Here is a 17,804-nt window from a genome sequence, read left to right as displayed (position 1 = left end):
TTTACTCCTCCAAGCAACTCCATGAACTGGGCCAGTTTTCTCCATTCCACAGATGAAGAGGCTGCAGTTAGGGCACGTGCTGTAGCTTATCTAAGAAGCCTGGACCCTGGTCCCTCTTCCTCACCTTGAAGGCAAGACCCTTCATGGTTCGTTGGCTGCTCTATCCAGATCATTTTGACCTTTGTTTTCAGACTCTTTCTTGCCCTCTGAACATCTTATTCCTACCAACACAGAGTATCCAAAACTCATGAGGGAAACATAACTTTCTGCCCCTTGGAAGAGGTATCAAGAAGCATGAAGCAGTCAAAATGGAGGGTAAAGACAAAACCTCAGAAGTAATACCAAAATGGCTGGTTACACCGTATATGAGTAAGACTGGACACTGCCTTTCTATGCGGCTCATTCAGTTGGACTCTCATTACCCATTCAGATTTGAATCAGGACAGGTTAATGTCACTTAAAATATTTCAATTCAGTGTAAAGATGATAAGAAGAAAGGAAACATTCCCAAACAAGCATAGAGCATATTACAAAACATTCTCAAGTTATTTGTAAAAGAAAATACATTTTGCAATGTAGCCCTTACATAACTTCCATTCCTTCTCTTCCCTCTCTGTTCTGTGTTCATTATTTCCCTACCTAGTAACTGGCCCTTAATTAATATTCCCTTTGCTTGATTCACAGCTGTCTAGTTGATCTTCTTGTCCGGCAAATTGTTATATTTTATTCTTATCTAGCCACACTATTTTATCCCTTTCTTCATACACTGTACATGTAATTAGATCCCTGAGCTCTGAAGTTTGCTGGACAGTTGTCATTTGCACTGCTTGCACATTCAGAGTGTACTAAAACCTGTGGGAAAAAGATCTGCATGGTGAGTGGCCTACTCTGAATTAGAACCTTCCTAAGGTGTCAACTGAGACTCTTTGCATTTCTGCTCAGTTGATTAAATTCTCCTCTTACAACTTGAAGTTGGGATTGGGGGTGACGATGTGCTCGATCTGGGTGAGCTGCTCCTTGAGTGATGGAGCACCCCACCCCTGAAACCCTGTTCTCAGGTCACAGGATGACCAGGATGGGACCTGAGTTCAATGTGGGAAGCAATAGCTTCCCTTTGATCCGTTGCAGGATGCATTTAAAAAAAAAAAGAAACACTCTGATGTTCTGAAAGCTACAAATGCATAGCTCTTTTCACTTGGAGAACGACAGGTTGGTGTTTGAGCTGTAGCCAAGTAACCCTGTTTAGTGAATGTCTGAATTTTGACTTTTATGAACACTTAATAAATACATTTTTATTTATGTTGGCTAAAAATATCCAGCTGCTGGTATTGCCTCCCCCATACTTTTCCTTTTACCTTAATGCCAAAATTCGAGTATTTAAATTTTTTAAATTTCATGTTGAGCAGGTGTGAGGGCAATATGGATTCATAGGGAGAGTTTATGAAGTTGGTTGTGTGGTGTGTTTGCTGGGAATGTGTATTTCTTTGTGAAGGCTGTGGCATGCTGCCTGAATGTTCATGGAGCTCCATCACCCGCCTCCGACTTGCATAAGGAACGGAGCATCGTGGCACAGGGGCAGAGGGACAAATTTATGAACAGGTCCTCAGATCAGGTGGGACTTCTAGTTCATTCTCTGACCATCTGCTTGACCTTTACTCTAGTGTCTCCAAAGACTTTGACTCTGTGCCAGTTTTAAAAATTCTGTGACTCTGAGTCAGGGATTGAGTATAAATCTTAGAGGATTTTTTACCCCACTTTTTTACCCCACTGCCGGTGTTCAGAAGGGCTCTGAGTCTGTTCCCTTAAGTTTAAAAATATGTAGAATTTGTTTTATTGACATGTTAAACTTTTGGAACTGTTTTATTATGGAAATTTTCAAATACACACAAAAAATAGAGGAAATTTCAAAATGCTCTGCCATGTATCCATCATCCAGTTTCAACAGATGTCATCATTTTCCTATATTTTTAATATAGCATCCCTTTTACTTTATGTTTCTGAAATATTTTAAAGCAAATCCCAGATAGCATATTATTTCACCTATAAATATTTCAGGAGAATCTCTCACATATAGGCCCCCTCCTTTGCTTTCATAGCCACAAGGCCAGTATTACAGCTAGCAAAACTATCAATAATACTTTACTAGCATACTGAGATTTTCCCCAGTTGCCTTGCAAATGTCTTTTTACAGTTGGCACGTTTGAATCAGAATCCAAACAAACCAAACATGTTGTGTTTGATTATCATGTCTCTTAAGTCTTTTAAAAATCTATAACTTTCTCCATCCCTCCCCTTTTTAATATTGTACCTGGATCATTTTTCCTGTATAATATCCTAAAATCTGGATTTGGCTAATTGCTTCCTTGTGGTGTCATTCAACATGTTATTCTATTCTCTGTATTTCCTGTAAACTGATAGTTGGATTGAAAGGTTTTTTAAGATGTGGGTTCCATTTTTTTCTTCATGGATTATCTTGTATACATCATTTTGCTTCATATCAAGAGACAGATAATATCTGATTATTCTCTTTTCATGATACTTAGATTGATGAGTGAGTTCATGCTCCATCAGCCTGCTCCTCCTATCATGAATTTGCCCATCATCTGTCACTTATTGGTTTAAGTACTATTGATGATTATTTCATTGGATGTTACAAAATACTCAAGAAAAATTAATTTAATGACGTTTCTTCTCCTTATTAAATCTCATTTGGACTATAATAATCTGTAATTCATTCATTTGGCATATTTTTACAGCTTCTCATTGTATTTTATATTCTTTCTTCTGGCTGAACATACAGGTTGCCTTACAAATATCAGTTCACTAGATGAACTGAGTGTTTCTGGCCTACCCTACTAATTTGTTTATTTGTTTATGTTTTCTTACACATCCATAGATGAAGCTTTCTATGTTGTTGTGCAGTGACTTATCCCCAGTGCTTAGAACAGTTCCTGGAACATGATCATGATTATTTATCGAAGGAATAACTTTGTGAGTTGTACATGTTGTCCAAAGACATACTTTGTACGCCTAGGTGCATTGGTGAAGGTGCCACAAAACAATGGGAACCTGAAATTTAACTGAACTATGAAAAGTTCTCGATATGTCATAATTTTCTGAAAACTGCTTTAGCCACTGTTAGCATTTCGGGCGAAGGAATAGAAGTTGCAAGAGCTGTTGTCTATGTTGGCAAAAGGACGGAGGATGGCAGATGGGTTTGTAGGTGTTTGAATGGGGACACTATACAAATAAGTAAATAAACATAAATATGTACATACGTAAATGTACACGATTCTACACACACACACACACACACACACACACACACACACACACACTGCTGTTCCATCCCAGGTTGCCCTGACAGTTTTAGAGCTGTGTGCTGAAAAGCTTTAGAGAAACTTGGCTTTGAGTGTGCAGCAACTACTTCAGAGCAAAGGTCACAGTATCTCCTGCAGGAAGTGGATCTTCGTCTCTACTCCATGAGTGAAACCTGAAGAGTTGAACTATTATTTTGGGCACATAAAACTTCCTTCAAATAGCAGTGAAAATTAAGCAGCCAGTTATATAGTATGCAAATGAAAACAACCAAAAATGTTCATAGAAAGGATTAGTAGTTCGGAATATGAGAATGTTCTCCAGGAGAAAAAAACTGCCCAATGGCAAACAACAAGCAAAGGTCTCCACTGTCTCTCTGTGATCTACTAGGAGACCTACTAGGTACGAATAAACCGGGCATATTCAAGATATGTGCTGAACTTGAGCAGCCTAAGTGTGAGTATTCTAAGGGAATTGAAAGCCAATTTGACTTTAAATGGGTTAGGTGTTGACTGACAGTGTCCCCAGAAGTAATTAAAAGATGACTGCTCTAGGAAATTTTCTTTCAAACCATGCCTTAAGCATTTACAGGTCATAATTCCTTAATCAGATCCCTCAGAGCCATACATGTTCCAGAATTCAGAAATCCTTTGCATTTTAGGAAGTTACTGTGGTGCATGCAACGTGTACTGTGTAGCCCCCATCATGTACTGTGTAACATGTACTTTGTACTGGACGCAGTATTTGGTAAGGAGGCAGGTGACCATTCTGTAGCAAGCTCATGAGTAGTCACACCCAGTAGGATAAAAACAAGATTATAACTGTTCTCATATCAGTTCAGGTTAAGTTTGTCACAAAACTGTAGGAAGTGGGCAGAGCTTTTGGGAAATCAGAATTGAGGGCAGGGGGCTGTAGACCTGTCCACAGACAGAAAATAAATAAATGTCCATACTTGCCGGAGGAACAAAAGCCAGATAACAAATAAAGCAAGTATCATTGTTAAAGGATTTTAAACCCATCATATATGATTTGCTTCTTTCAGTTTACATAAGATTTGGCAATCTAAAACAAGGCTTGTGTACCCAGCTAAAACAGTTTTTTTTTTTCATAATTTTGGAAAATAGTACCTCGCATCTAAAAACGCTTAGACCTTTCACCTGTCTGTGTCTCAAAGCCGGTGTAGTTGAAAGACTGATGGGCTCTCAGTGAAAGGTCTGCTGTGGTGTGGAGGGCAGTCGCTGGTGTTTGGTGCATGAGAAAAGCAGCATTATCACTGTGCTCGGCCGGGCGCTGTGCTTTGTGGAATGGATCATTACAGTGCTGAGTTGTTCTGACTCCACAGCAGTGCACTTCATACAGCATTTGGGTAGGAAATTATTTAGGTAAATGCAGTAAGGAGCCTACAACAGTGGGAGAGTCTACATATTTGCTAAGTGCAGCTGTCTTCTATATATTTTCGCGATGAGAATTAGTAAGCTATGAATAATGACACAATTGACACGTGGAAACTAAAAAAGAAAAATCACATTACCTTTCACATTTAAAAAAATTGGCCAAGCGGTCTTGTCCTTTTTACTTTGCCATCGAAAGGTTTCTTTTTAGTATTTTTCTATAGAAAGCTCTCAAATATCTGATAAATCCCTGTGGCAGCTTTCACCTGGGCTGTGCATGCACAAATAGAATCAGATTATTCTTTATCTTGTTATAAACAAAGTTCAGGAAATATTTCTGAAATGAAGATAATCTCCATTCTTCATTTCCTGCTATGTAAAATTATCTTGCAGAACTCTACTCCATGAAGCTATTCAAGATTGTTACTTATTTAAAAAAAAAAAGTATTACTTATTAAAAATGTAAGCAATGGAATTTGCCAAAATAAGAGATATTCTCATAAAACATCATGATTTGACTAAGCAGTTGTGGAGGAATTGTTAGAAAATTGTTAAATCTTTGGATACTTTTTGGAATAATTGATCATACACTATAGGTGCTACATTTTTAAAACATGTTTTTTTCTTTAAATGTGAATTTATCACATCATTTCATACTTACTCATTTATTTAACAAAAATTCCGCTAGGATATTGCAAATTTTCATAAACACAAAGTTGCCATGTACATCTTTGCACATAGATTTTTATATACTTGTCCAAGTTTATTCTTCGGTTAAAATTCTAGAATTGAAAATTCAAAGTCATGTGCTTTTAAAATTTTGCTGTACATTTTTTTTAAGTTTATTTATTCATTTTGAGAGAGGGAGAGAGTTTGTGCGTGAGTGGGGGAAGAACGGAGACAGAAAGAATTCCAAATAGGCTCCACGCACTGTCAGCACAGAGCCCCACATGGGGCTTGATCTCACAAACTGTGAGTTCATGATCTGAGCCAAAATCAAGAATTGGACACTTCACTGACTGAGCCACCCATTTTAAATTTCCTTCCAGAGAGTTTTTACCAGTTTACATTCTTATTAGCTATATATGAAAGTGAACTTCCTCTCTGACAGCTGAAAATTTGTCTTATTGTCACTTGCCAAATGTCTTTTCATGTATTTATTGCCAAATTTCAAATTTATTCTTTCTATAAAAGAATAGTTCATGATTTTTTATTGCAACTGAAGGAGCTTTTTATTTATTGAGGGTATTTATCTTTCCTTTGAATTATTTATTGCAAGGATTTTCTAAACTTTTTTTCTGCATGCATAATGTTTTAAAAAATAATTATGTAGTCATAGGTTTTAATGTTTCTTTAATTTTTCTACATCTAATGTCATAGACAAAGCCCTCCTCTATTTTAAAATTTAAAAAAATCTGCTTATATGTATTTTCTTGCCTTTATGTTTTAACCATTTAATTACATTTTGATATAAAATGGGAAGCAAAGACTTGCTTACATTTTTTTTTTTTTCAAATGCTGAACAAACTTCTGGTACTATTTATTGAACAATTTCTTGTTTCCTCATTGATTTTTAAATGACAGCTTAATCATAAATCTGTCTATACGTACTTCCATTGCTGTGTCAGTCCCTTCTGGCAACAGTACTAAATTGTCTTAATTTACTTTGCTTAAAATATGTATATGTATATGTATATGTATATGTATATGTATGTGTATGTGTATGTATGTGTATGTATGTGTGTATGTATATGTAGTAGGTTTTCTCAATTCATTTCTTTGTAAAAATTTTCTTAGCTATAATTATCATGCATTTAGTTTTCCAGATAAAATTTAGAATCATTTCAAGATTCCATGTTCTCCCTGTCCCCACCCATTTTTTTTCTATTTGGCATTTTGTTTGGATTTGCATTCGAAATCTAATTTAATTTTGAATCACCAGATTAATTTTATGCAAGTACTTTTCTGCAAAATATTTGTGTGAAAAGATTAAAGTAACCAATTCCTTTTAAAATTGATATATGAGAGTATTTTGGTGTTTTGGAAGTGTTTGTGCTGCTGAATCTGAATCCTTTCATGATTTTTGTTAAACTGCCTTGTGAACTAGTTCAGAGAGTCAGTGTCATATGCTGAATATCTAAATATATTTATAATGAAGAATTTGAGAAAACATAATAAAATATATGCCTGTCCTACATCCTCAGAGAGAAAATAGAGTACAGATGGATATAAATGCTCTACAGTTACTATTAGGAAAGTTAAAAATCATAATCCTTTCCTAGCTCTGTAAAGCCAGTTGATTGCTTATTGTTAGAATATCGTCTTGCCCGTAAAGATTGAAGGCTGCTTATAAAACATGCGTGTGAATATTGAGTAAACTGAAAGGTTGAAGACTGGTTAGTTTGCTGCAGAAGATTCTATAGAGTAAGTGAGTTCTGAATGGAGTTTCAAAAGAGGCGGCAGGTCACTGTGCAGGTCGAGGCTGGAGCTCTGAAGCTGACAGTGGCTGGAGGTGATGGGAGAGAAGGCAGTGGGAGGAGGCTTCATACCATGTGACTCTCATTGTACGTAAGCCAAGCTGAGGGGAGGATGTGGCTGAGGAGGTTCTGTGTCCCCAGTGCCTAGAACAGTGACTGGTAACAGTAAGTGCTCAGTGCACAGTAAGTGCCGAATGTGTGCAAGAGGAGAGAGAAGCCTGATTAGTAGACTGGAGCTAAATTGGCTGTGAGGGGGTATTGGGAGGGGAGGGGAGTGTTTGTAAACTCTGACAGGTTTTCTGCTGAGAGAACAGGGGCAGCTCAGGGCTTAAAAAGCCTAAATTCTGATAGCAGTATATGAGCATTCTTGGTGGGCATGGGGTGATGGGGAGAATAAAGGGTGAAGAGAGCATCTATAAAACTTCATGGCATTTTCACCGTGGCAAAATAATTGAACTTTGGAGATATGTCCTAAAAAAACACTATACCTTCATCTTAGAAAATGGGTCAGCAAACTATGGCCTGGAGCCAAATCTGGCCCACAGCCATCCTTATAAATAAAGTTTTATTGGAACACAGCCTCACCTGTTCATTTACATATTATGCATGGCTGATTTAGTGCTAGAACAGCAGAGTTGAGTAGTTGAAACAGAGACCATATGGCTAGCAAAGACTAAAATGTTTTCTGTCTGGTCCTTTAAGAAAATATTTAATGACCTTTATCTTAGAACAGTGTTCTTGGTATTTAGTGGTGGCATTCTGGAAGAGTTCACTGAATTAGAAGAGTTGAGACAAATTGGTGCAGGAATAGTCTAAGAAAGTTTAGGTCATATCACTTCCTGTGAAGATAAATGCCCCCAATTTTTATCCTGTGGAAGCTCAGTGTTGAAGTTGTTGCCTTGATTATGTTATTTCTAGCTCCAGTCTACTGTGGCCATTTCCACTCAACTGCATTGAGCACCTACTATCTCTTGATGCTGTCTGACCCAACCTATTATCCACAGTTAAGAAATCAGAATCCCAGGGCTAAATATCATGTCAAGACTTCCCCACTATCTGCTAAGGAGAGTAATTTCAGCCAGCCATTTCAAGTTCTGCCAGCCTGTTTTATATGCCATGCTCCCCAGGGTAACTGTCTTCTTCAAAACTCTCCACAAGCCATCCCTCTTTTCCTCGCTGCGTCTTCGATCCTCTCTCTCCTGCAGTGTCTTTTCTACTGGAGGTGTGTGATACCACTGAATCTGTTCCCCCCCCCAGGTAGTGTCTGCAGTACCCAAGCTGGATGAGCGGTAAAACATTTGAAAACATATCCGGAGCAGTCCCACCATTTTTCAACCAAATGTCAACCATTATGTGTGCATTTAGATGAACGTACAACTAATTTCTTCACAGACTGTACAAATTCTGACTCTTCTAATATATTTTAAAGGGCCACGAGAATAATTAGGAAGCAGCAGAGTCTTGTGGAGAAGATGTGTTTAGTCTTTCACATATTACGGATTAAATTTTAGGTTTTGTTTTTTTTATGAAGCATTCAAGAGGTGGCGTTTTTCAAAACCACTTCAGAGGCACAGGAGGAGAGCTAAGGGCAAGACTGAATATAGAGGTGTAGGAGTTTTATGTCTGCTGGGATAGAGATGGGGACCTTATCTTCATGACAGTAACCACTATAATCATGCAGATATCGTTAGCAATCAATTTATGAATTAATTAATCCAGCTGGCATTTATTGAAAATATACTATGGACCTGGCCTACTGTGCTAGATGCCAGGAATACAGAGATGATTGAGGCTCACTTTCTGCCCTTGAGGAACGCCCAGACTAGCAAGGAGAAATCGGATGCATGAACACTTGCCATACAAGATGAGAAATGTTACAGCAGATGAATGTTTTCAGATGAAGTGGAAGGAAAAGTCTAGAAGAAAGTGGGTTGAAATGCAAGAAGACTGAGTGGAAAAAGAAATAGCAATGAAATAGAAAAAAAAAAGGAATTTGAACTTCACTGGAAGAGACAATTGACTGCATTGTGGAAATCGAGGTCTGAAATGAATGGCAAGATTAAATAGGTGATGGGGATTAAGGAGTGCACTTGTGATGAGCACAGGGTGATGTATGAGCAGGTCGAATTACTCTGTTGTACACCTCAAACTAGTATTACACTACATGTTAACTAACTGGAATGAAAATAAAAACTTAACAAAATAAAGACTAATATAATTTTTTTTTAAAGAAATGAATGCCAAGGGGCTGGGTAGAGCAGAAGCAAGGGCAGTGGAAATTTCAGACTCGAGAAGTGACATTTCCATTGTTCAAGAGGACTTGTTTATAGCCTGACAGGTCCTTGTTCTTGGCCTGTTAAAAATAGGTGTAATACACATGTGTATTACTTACAGCCAATAATCTATCGTGTTACATTCTGACTTACATAATGATGTTACATAATATATATTGTATTAATTTATAGTACGATATTTTATATATACAACGTATATGACAATGCTCCTCAACTAACAAAGGCTGAGCAAGTGATAGAAACTTTGCTGAGCACTTTATATTATCTAGGGTAATTCTTGCAATGGGTAGGTATAATAATACTATTCCTCCCAGACGAAGAACCTCAAGGCTATAGAGGTTAGGCAGATTGTCCAGGGTTATCCAGGGGAAAGTGGTACTCACACCCAAGTCTGTCCTCCCCTACTGAGTTAGAGGCTCCTCTGGAGGAAATTTGAGAGATGAACTTTTGGTGTTAAAAATGAACTGAAGAGAAACAGGTTGACTCCTCCTAATGGTCGGAGTGAGGGCAAGAAAAACCAAGTGCACACAATGGAGGGAGGAAGTGTGTGGAGTTGAGGACAAGCACAGGCTTTGAAGACAAACATGACCGAATTCTCATCCTGGTTGTATTGCTTGCCAGCCACATGTCTATCCTTGGTCAGGCCGTGTTCCCACTCTGAATGTCCCCGTGTGCACAATGGGGGTCGTATCTTCTGCCTTATTAGCATGGAAAGGATCTGCAGCCGTGCTTGGCTCTTACCAGACACTCAGGTGTAATAGCTACTACTTATTCCTATTACCCTATCACTACTCTTATTTCATATTCCCCCCCCCTTCTCCTCCTCTGCTATCACTACTATTGCTGCTATTATTATCAGCAGTAACAGTAATTGAAATGACTAATGGAATACATCTGTGCTAGAAAAAAGTTTAAAAAAAAAAACGCAGAATAGTCGTTTAAGTCCTTGATTTGATTAATAGCAGTAGTTCTGCGTTCAATATTTAGTGAGCGTTTGCCATGGCAGGTCTCTATGCTAGGCACAGTAGGGAGTTAACACTGAAGAAGCCATTCTCCCTTTTAACTCGCGTATAAATTTGTTTGGCCTTTGTGGCCACATATTCTTGATAAGCCATGTATTCAAGAGAGCACTTTGGGAGTAAACTGTTAATGCACATCAAAAGCAGACCCACGGGAAGGATGGGGCCATGGACAGCTTTGCAAGGATAGTCAGAACTTAAAGAATTGCACAATGATTTGAAGATTCCATTATGCATTCACGGCTTCTCCAGGTAACCTCAGTCTCCTCATGTCATGTGCTAGGCTTGTCTCCTTATTTACAAGTTCAGCTCGTTATCAGGATACTTCATTTTAGTAAATCTTTTACGTTGGCCATTAGACTGAGAACTATGTGAGGTGCTGGGTAAGCAGATGAATGAGACCCTAGATCCTGTCCTCCATGAGGACAGTCTCAACATAAAAATGTTTTTATAAATCCTTACTAGAGAGGATGTCATTTACAACAACCTTGAAATGGAACCTTCCCCATCCAATATGAAGAAGACTGGCATGTGACATTTTGATATTTTTTATTTTACTAAAATAGCAACCTGGCCAAATATACTTTTCAGCACATTTATTATAGCCACATGTTTATATTTATAGGAGAAGTGATGCTAATTCCCTGGTATGTTAACAGGTCTTATTCAAATTGTTCTATTTTTACTTTGGAACAAAATTGCTAAAGAGAAACATTTTAAGGCAAGTAGTGATTATAGCACACTTATCAAATTATATATTAAATAAACTTCCTGAACTGAGAAGGAGCATAAACTGAAAAGAAGGCAGTTATCTTGAATTTTATATTGTTTATATAAGATTTCTTCAAATCCATTTTTATTGTAGGTTACTGATTGCTTTCCTGTTTTCTTTTGCTAAATTTCTACCTTCTCACTAACAAAAAAAATCCTCCTTTTAATCTGTAATAGATGACTCGGGATTCTAGAATGGATTTTCAGAAACCACTGCAAGACCTCCTCACTTTATTGTATACAATAAATAATGTATTTTTTTTTAATTCGAGAGGTGGTCAAATAGGTGAATGCATAAATCTCACCAACCCTTGGGCAGTTGTAATTTCCATTCCAAAATGCATGAGTTTTTTACTTGACTATTACTCTGCTATACATTAAGTAATGGTTACTATGGCAACCTTTGCATCACATTATAACATTTAAATATAAGGTGTTGTGTTTCTTTATAGGAAAAGACAATATACTTGAATTTTTAATGTTTGGTGAAATATAATCACTATGAAAATAAATAACTTTGTTCAAGGTCAATTGAATTTGGGGATTATGCATATTCCTCATTCATTTATTTTTTGTGATGTCATGGGGCAGTACAAATTTTTGAAAAATTATTCCTGATAAATATCATATAATATTCATTAAATGCCTGTAGTTGGCCTTGCAAACAGAAAAACAAAGTTGAACCTGTTTAAGGTATTTATCAGTGGCTATTGCAGTAGTAAGAATTTGAATTTATTTAGCATCACAGTGATAAAATTTTATCAAATACGTTTTTTATTTTTGCGTATCTAGTTGTGCAATATTTAGTACGACTAGTTTTGGTCTCACGTATAGTTGAATTAACAGTAGCAGTTTGCTCACGCTTGCGAAAGCAAAATTAAATGAGCCATTGAAGTAATCCTTGTGGCAGTTCCAGGAAAATGGCCACTTAAGCTGAAATTATCAAGATTGATTGTTGGCCAGTCTCTTTATTCAATATGGGTCAAAACTAGCCATTTCTTGTTGCCAGTGTAGTTCTAGGCCATGAGGCTGTCATCACTGTTTATGTGGACCCCAATATTTGACTTTTTTTTCATTTTTTTAATGATGATTTCTCTAAATTATTATCTCAGTGTATATTTTCTGAGAGTAGAAGACCTCACTGCCAATCAATCATTCACAACTTTTGAGGAATCATTTAAAGAGTCATCAGTGGATTGTAATATAAGACCATGAATTGGAGGGACATAGGACGGTAACTGTGTCGGAGTCCATCTCTCTAAAGGACATTTTACATATGTTGTTTCATCTGCTCCTGATAACTCTATATTAGAGCTTTCATTATTCCCTTTTTACAGAGGAGGAAAATAGGATTTAGAGCGGTTGTGTAACTAACCCCTAGTCACGATGCTTTTATGCTTCTGAGCTAGGGTGCATTCCCATCTGTTTGACCTCAGGGCCCTCCCTCTTTCCTTAAGAGGTTTTTTTGTTTGTTTGTTTGTTTGTTTTTAAGTTTATTTATTTTGAGAGAGAGAGAAAGAGCAGGAGAGGGGCAGAGAGAGAGAGAGAGAGAGGTTGTGAGAGAGAATCCCAAGCAGACTCGTACTGTCAGCATGGAGCCTGACACCGGGCTCGATCTCACGACTGTGAGATCCTGACCTGAGCTGAAATCAAGAGATAATGACCTGAACTGAAATCAGGAGGTGGCCACTTAACCCACTGAGCCACGCAGGCTCCTCGAGAGGTTTGGATTCTGCCTCTGACTTGTTACAATGGGCCTTGCACGTTCAGAGTAAGAATAAAAAGCATTGACCAGAAGTCCCTAAAAGAAAAATCTTTGCTAAATGATAATTTCAATAATTTACATTTCTCCACAGCACGATGACAATCTGTTAAGTCCCTGATTGTGCAAGTTATCCTTGCCATCTTATCCTTCTAACTTTCCAGAGTTCCATTTTGCTGAAACCAAGCATAAGACTGAACTCAAAATAAACTCTGAAGGTGCATTCCCGGACCTTCCGCTCTCGGGAATAGAGACTGTCCAAAGACTGACCTTCAGTTTTGAGCTTTGAAGTTCAGAGGTGGACACAGGTGGAAATACTGTGTTCTTCATTGCCCTTCGCTGTGAGATATATTCTGGGTTGCGGAGTAAGTGCCAACAGCAGCAAAATTATCGCCCCCTCCTGCTACTAGAGTAAGTCAGCAATGGCCCTTCTGTGGTCAAAATGGCAAATTCAGCAGCAGCTATTCGACAGGGATTTGCAAAAACTTCCCCATGGCTGTTAGGAATCTTATTCAGCAGTGTCTTTGAAAATCCGATCCTGTGCAGAATTCACTATGGAGAAATGACCTCTATTGCGATTTTTTTTAATGCGTTTTAAACAAATATAATTGGTAATTTTGCTCAATGTATATTTTGCACTTAGTACTGCAAAGTCTATTAGGTACCCGTACAAATATCCAGCATTCATAAGTTTTATAGTGGTTCAGAATTTTATTTCCATATTAACGTAAAGCCTTCCCAAATTCCTGGCTTTATAGAGTCAGTTCGCCATACAAAGCCACTATACATCACTTAGGTTTGTGATGAAAGAATGGAATTGCAGCTGTGTGAGTACTAGAATACCCAAACATGAATTAGACTCACAAGCATTTGGCAATAGTTCAGAAAAGGAGCTTAATCTGGTTTCATCTGAGACTGCTTTTCTCTGTTCTACAACATCCCCCCAAGATGTTGTGTCTGATATCGGATCACAACGTAATGGGAGTGACGCAAAATCAGAGAAGGCGCTAAGAAACCAGGGGCACATTTGCTTTTCCCCCGAGATTATTTTTTCTCCTGCTTCTGCTTCTTCTTCTTCTTCTTCTTCTTCTTCTTCTTCTTCTTCTTCTTCTCTCTCTCTCTCTCTCTCTCTCTCCCCCCCCCACCCAATTCCAACTCTGAAATTCAAGGTCATTCACCTATTAGATGAATTAATTATAAGCCAAAAAGCAGCATTCATCGTACTCTGATCTCACTCATATCTATAATTAAGGGTAAATATAATCTTCCTTTTTAGAAATGTACCACCCACCCATTACATTTAAAGTGCTGACTGAAAGGAAATAATAGTTCAGAGCAAGATGATTTTAGTTTAACAAGAAAAAAGTTGATAATTTAAGCTTGAAGCAGTTAGTTCTATTTTTGATTACCATTCAGTTATAAATCTAATTTGAGATATATGCTGCTTTTCTGTTACTCAAGTTTAATTCATGGTTTGCATTCTTGGTTGCATAAGCAAAGTTCAGTGGTTGATCAAGGATGTTAAAAAGCTCCTTCCACCCCCCCCCCCCCCCACCACCAAGGGAATCGGGGCAGTGTTGAGAATGTGTTAGACTGAGACCCAGATCTGATATAAAACAAACAACAAAAATTTAATGGAAAAAGGACCCTCACAGAATGTTGCATTTGGCATTTGAGTGGCTCTGGTGGGGAATAGCTTACTGCTGAAGAATCAGTTGTAGGGGTGTGGACCCCAAAATATTTAAGCCCAGTTCACAAAGTCAACACACACACACATATATATATATGTATATATATACACACATATATACACATATATATGCTGCATGTATATATATATATAGAAGCATACACACACACACACACACATATAATATTTGGTTACAGTATTTTAAGTCTTAAAATTGTTTGTCTTTGGAAGAAAGTAAGGACTGAATAAGGGGAAGGGCTCGTCTCCTCACATTGCAGACAGTTAAAGAAAATGGTAAACTATGGGTTTAAGATTTACAGGTTAGCTCAGTGAGATGCCACATCTTGCTTCCAGTGTTTCCTGGCAGACTCGGGCAGCTCTCGACTGGGACCCAGCATAACCGCAGAGCATGAACTTGCACAATGTGAAAAACCTGAAACCTTTGTAATCTTATTTAAGGCAAAGATGAATTTGCCCATTTTGAAAGTAGACTTTAGCTTTCAAACTTAACTTTTAAATTAAGCATTAATGTGTGTGTGTGTGTGTGTGTGTGTGTGTGTGTGTGTGTATGTGTATGTATACCATGCAGGTGAATTCATGTGTAAATGAATGCCTATCCACTTTGTGCCATATTCAATTTACCTTGTTGAATTGAACACCATTAACTTTCTAAGTTCATAAACTCAGGTTTTTTAGCCAGTGGAAAATTTTTTTTAATCTTTCTCATTGCTAAAGAGAGTTAAATGTGTGACGTAAAGGCCAAACAATAGTAAATGGTTATTGTTCATTTTACAAGTATACTCTACAATAAGAACACAATATTTTTATCTTAACTTTCCCTAGGGGGGTGATTAGGGCCCCCTTAAGTGTGAGGAAATGCTTATTTTTGTTGCTTTAGAAGAATGATTCTATTGTCTGAGAGAAAAAGAAAAAGGAACAAACAGGTCTAAAAAGAAAGAAACAGGAATGTGCTTTGTTTAAAAAAAAAAAAAAGGATTAGCATGAGCCACCAAATGTAAGTGCTATCTGGTCTTAGTTCTGTGTCACTATCCATAGTTCTGGCTGCGCATGCAAGTGTTTGGGGGCATGGTTTATTTACAACTGGCCCGTGAAATGATTTTCTTTTACATTAACAACAGTAAGGTCAGCCACAGCCAGTTAGCGATCTTCTAGTTATCATTTTATATTTTTCACAGCTCTGTTGTGAATGCTGCTAAAACACAGTACAGCAAGCTTGTTTGTTTTTATGTTGACCTATTGAATGCATCTAGTTTCTTGGGAGTGGAAACCTTTGCCACCAGGACCAACAAGAATTAAGCACTGGTTAAGCTCATTAGGAAGACAAGCAGGCATTTCAACCTATCTGCTCAGTCCTTGTTTGAGTATTTTGTATTATTTTAGGAAAAGAAAATGAAGGCAGAGGAGTAATGTCTGCCTAAGATACAAAGTTATCAATAATGTCCCCTTCAAGCTCCTCTTTTCATGAAAGGGAGGCTTATTTGTAAATTTACCAGACTGTGAGGAGGCTGTGATTTAAATCATTCACAGCTTTATCGATGGAAATTTCAAAGAAAACTTGGGCTTTAAATGTAGATTTTGTTACTAAGATTTACCAAGAGTGAAATTGCAGGTTGAGATTCTAAAATTGTTGAATGCCACTTGTAAAATGATAAAGAAATCATTTGATGTTATGCTGGTTATAGATGTTATTCCTGGTTTATAGAAAACTATTACAAAGAGCTCTGTATTTTAGTTTGTCATTGGGTAGCATTTTGATATCCTAAGTTCGGAAGAGGCAGTAATTGAGCATGTGGATGTCATATTTTTATCTGGCAAATGACCTGGTTTTATCTGGTATTTATGTGGCAAATATGAAGATACTCGCAATGAATTTTTGCTCAAAATGAGCTTCAAAACTAAAATCTCCTCCTTAAAGTTTTATTCGAAAGTAATGTTGACTATGTATCCCTTGGAAAAGTCTTAAACTGGAAACAGTGAAGGCAAACTTATCAGTAGCTGTTTAGTCCTTTATTACTCATCCAGCACTCACAAAAAATCCCTGGAACAGAGAGGTTCTCTTTATGATATTTAGCTATATGGCACTGGAAAGGGGAGGTTTGAATTTTTGATTTTCCAGCTTATGGGTCATATTTGACCAACTGCTTTCACTAGAAGACATGCCACTTTGTTGAGCTATTTAGGAATCAAAAAGACTGTCTTAATTTAAAACAAGGACTCTTTGTTTTAGTTGGTGACTGCCTTGTGAAATTTTTCAGTTCTCAGCGGGTTAACCAGGGAACAGGGGCAGAGTCATAATTGGCCTATTTAGAGTATTTTGCATGTGAATAGTGTGTTAGTGAAGCATCCCTAAGTCTGTTGTGAGTGACATGGTGATTAGAATTTAGATTAGGGAAAACACATTCTGTACTTTATCAAGGACAGTAATTAGTTCAGTCAGTAAAAGTTGATTACAAGTAACGATAAAGTTAGATTTTTAGTACTTAATTTTAAAATTTCTTTATTAAATAGTAAATTTGTTCTTAATATAAATGGTAGTATCTACACTTGTTTTCTTGCATATCAGACTAATTAACAGAACAATGTGTTCAATGCAGAGTATAATCAGGCGATTTATATATTATGGGTAAGTTTTTATGTAGTTTTTAGAAAATGTAATATTATTATATGATCTTTCGTGTGTCATCATTTTTGAAAGTTTAGTCATTTATCACACTGTGATAAGTTAATGGTATTTGTGAAAGTTTTCTAGTGCTCAGGTAAATGTTTAATCTGTGGGGATGTATTTTAACTTCCAGTAGTCCTCAAGAGGGCATTCTAATTTGTTCCTGTTCGCTTAGAATGCCTACTATTTCTATGATTTTGGAAGTTAGCGTGAGATTTGAATTTGCTCCCGGTTCTGCTGGCATTTTCTCTTCTGTGGGTGCTGTGTAAATCCGTGGGGGATAATGCCGAGCCGATGCAGAGTCCTCAGTGGAGGGGAGCGTCCTACCCTCACCCCCAACGTGAGCAGTCGGGGGAAGTTGTGTGCATCCGAAAAATCAGATTCTTCTGGAGTTCTTGC

The 17,804-nt window shown here is 37.4% G+C and overlaps 1 protein-coding gene across 9 annotated transcripts in view; it reads left to right on the top strand.

Moving 5' to 3' along the window:
• Nucleotides 1-17,804, top strand: part of TCF4 (transcription factor 4) — a 349,712-nt gene that overhangs the window by 209,246 nt on the left and 122,662 nt on the right. The gene's annotated exons all lie outside the window — the stretch shown is intronic.

Source organism: Panthera leo, chromosome D3 (genome assembly GCF_018350215.1).
Source record: "Panthera leo isolate Ple1 chromosome D3, P.leo_Ple1_pat1.1, whole genome shotgun sequence".
In the NCBI taxonomy this organism is placed as follows: Eukaryota; Metazoa; Chordata; class Mammalia; order Carnivora; family Felidae; genus Panthera; species Panthera leo.
Note: the sequence above shows the minus strand (reverse complement) of the source record. Positions and strands in the feature narration are given on the sequence as shown.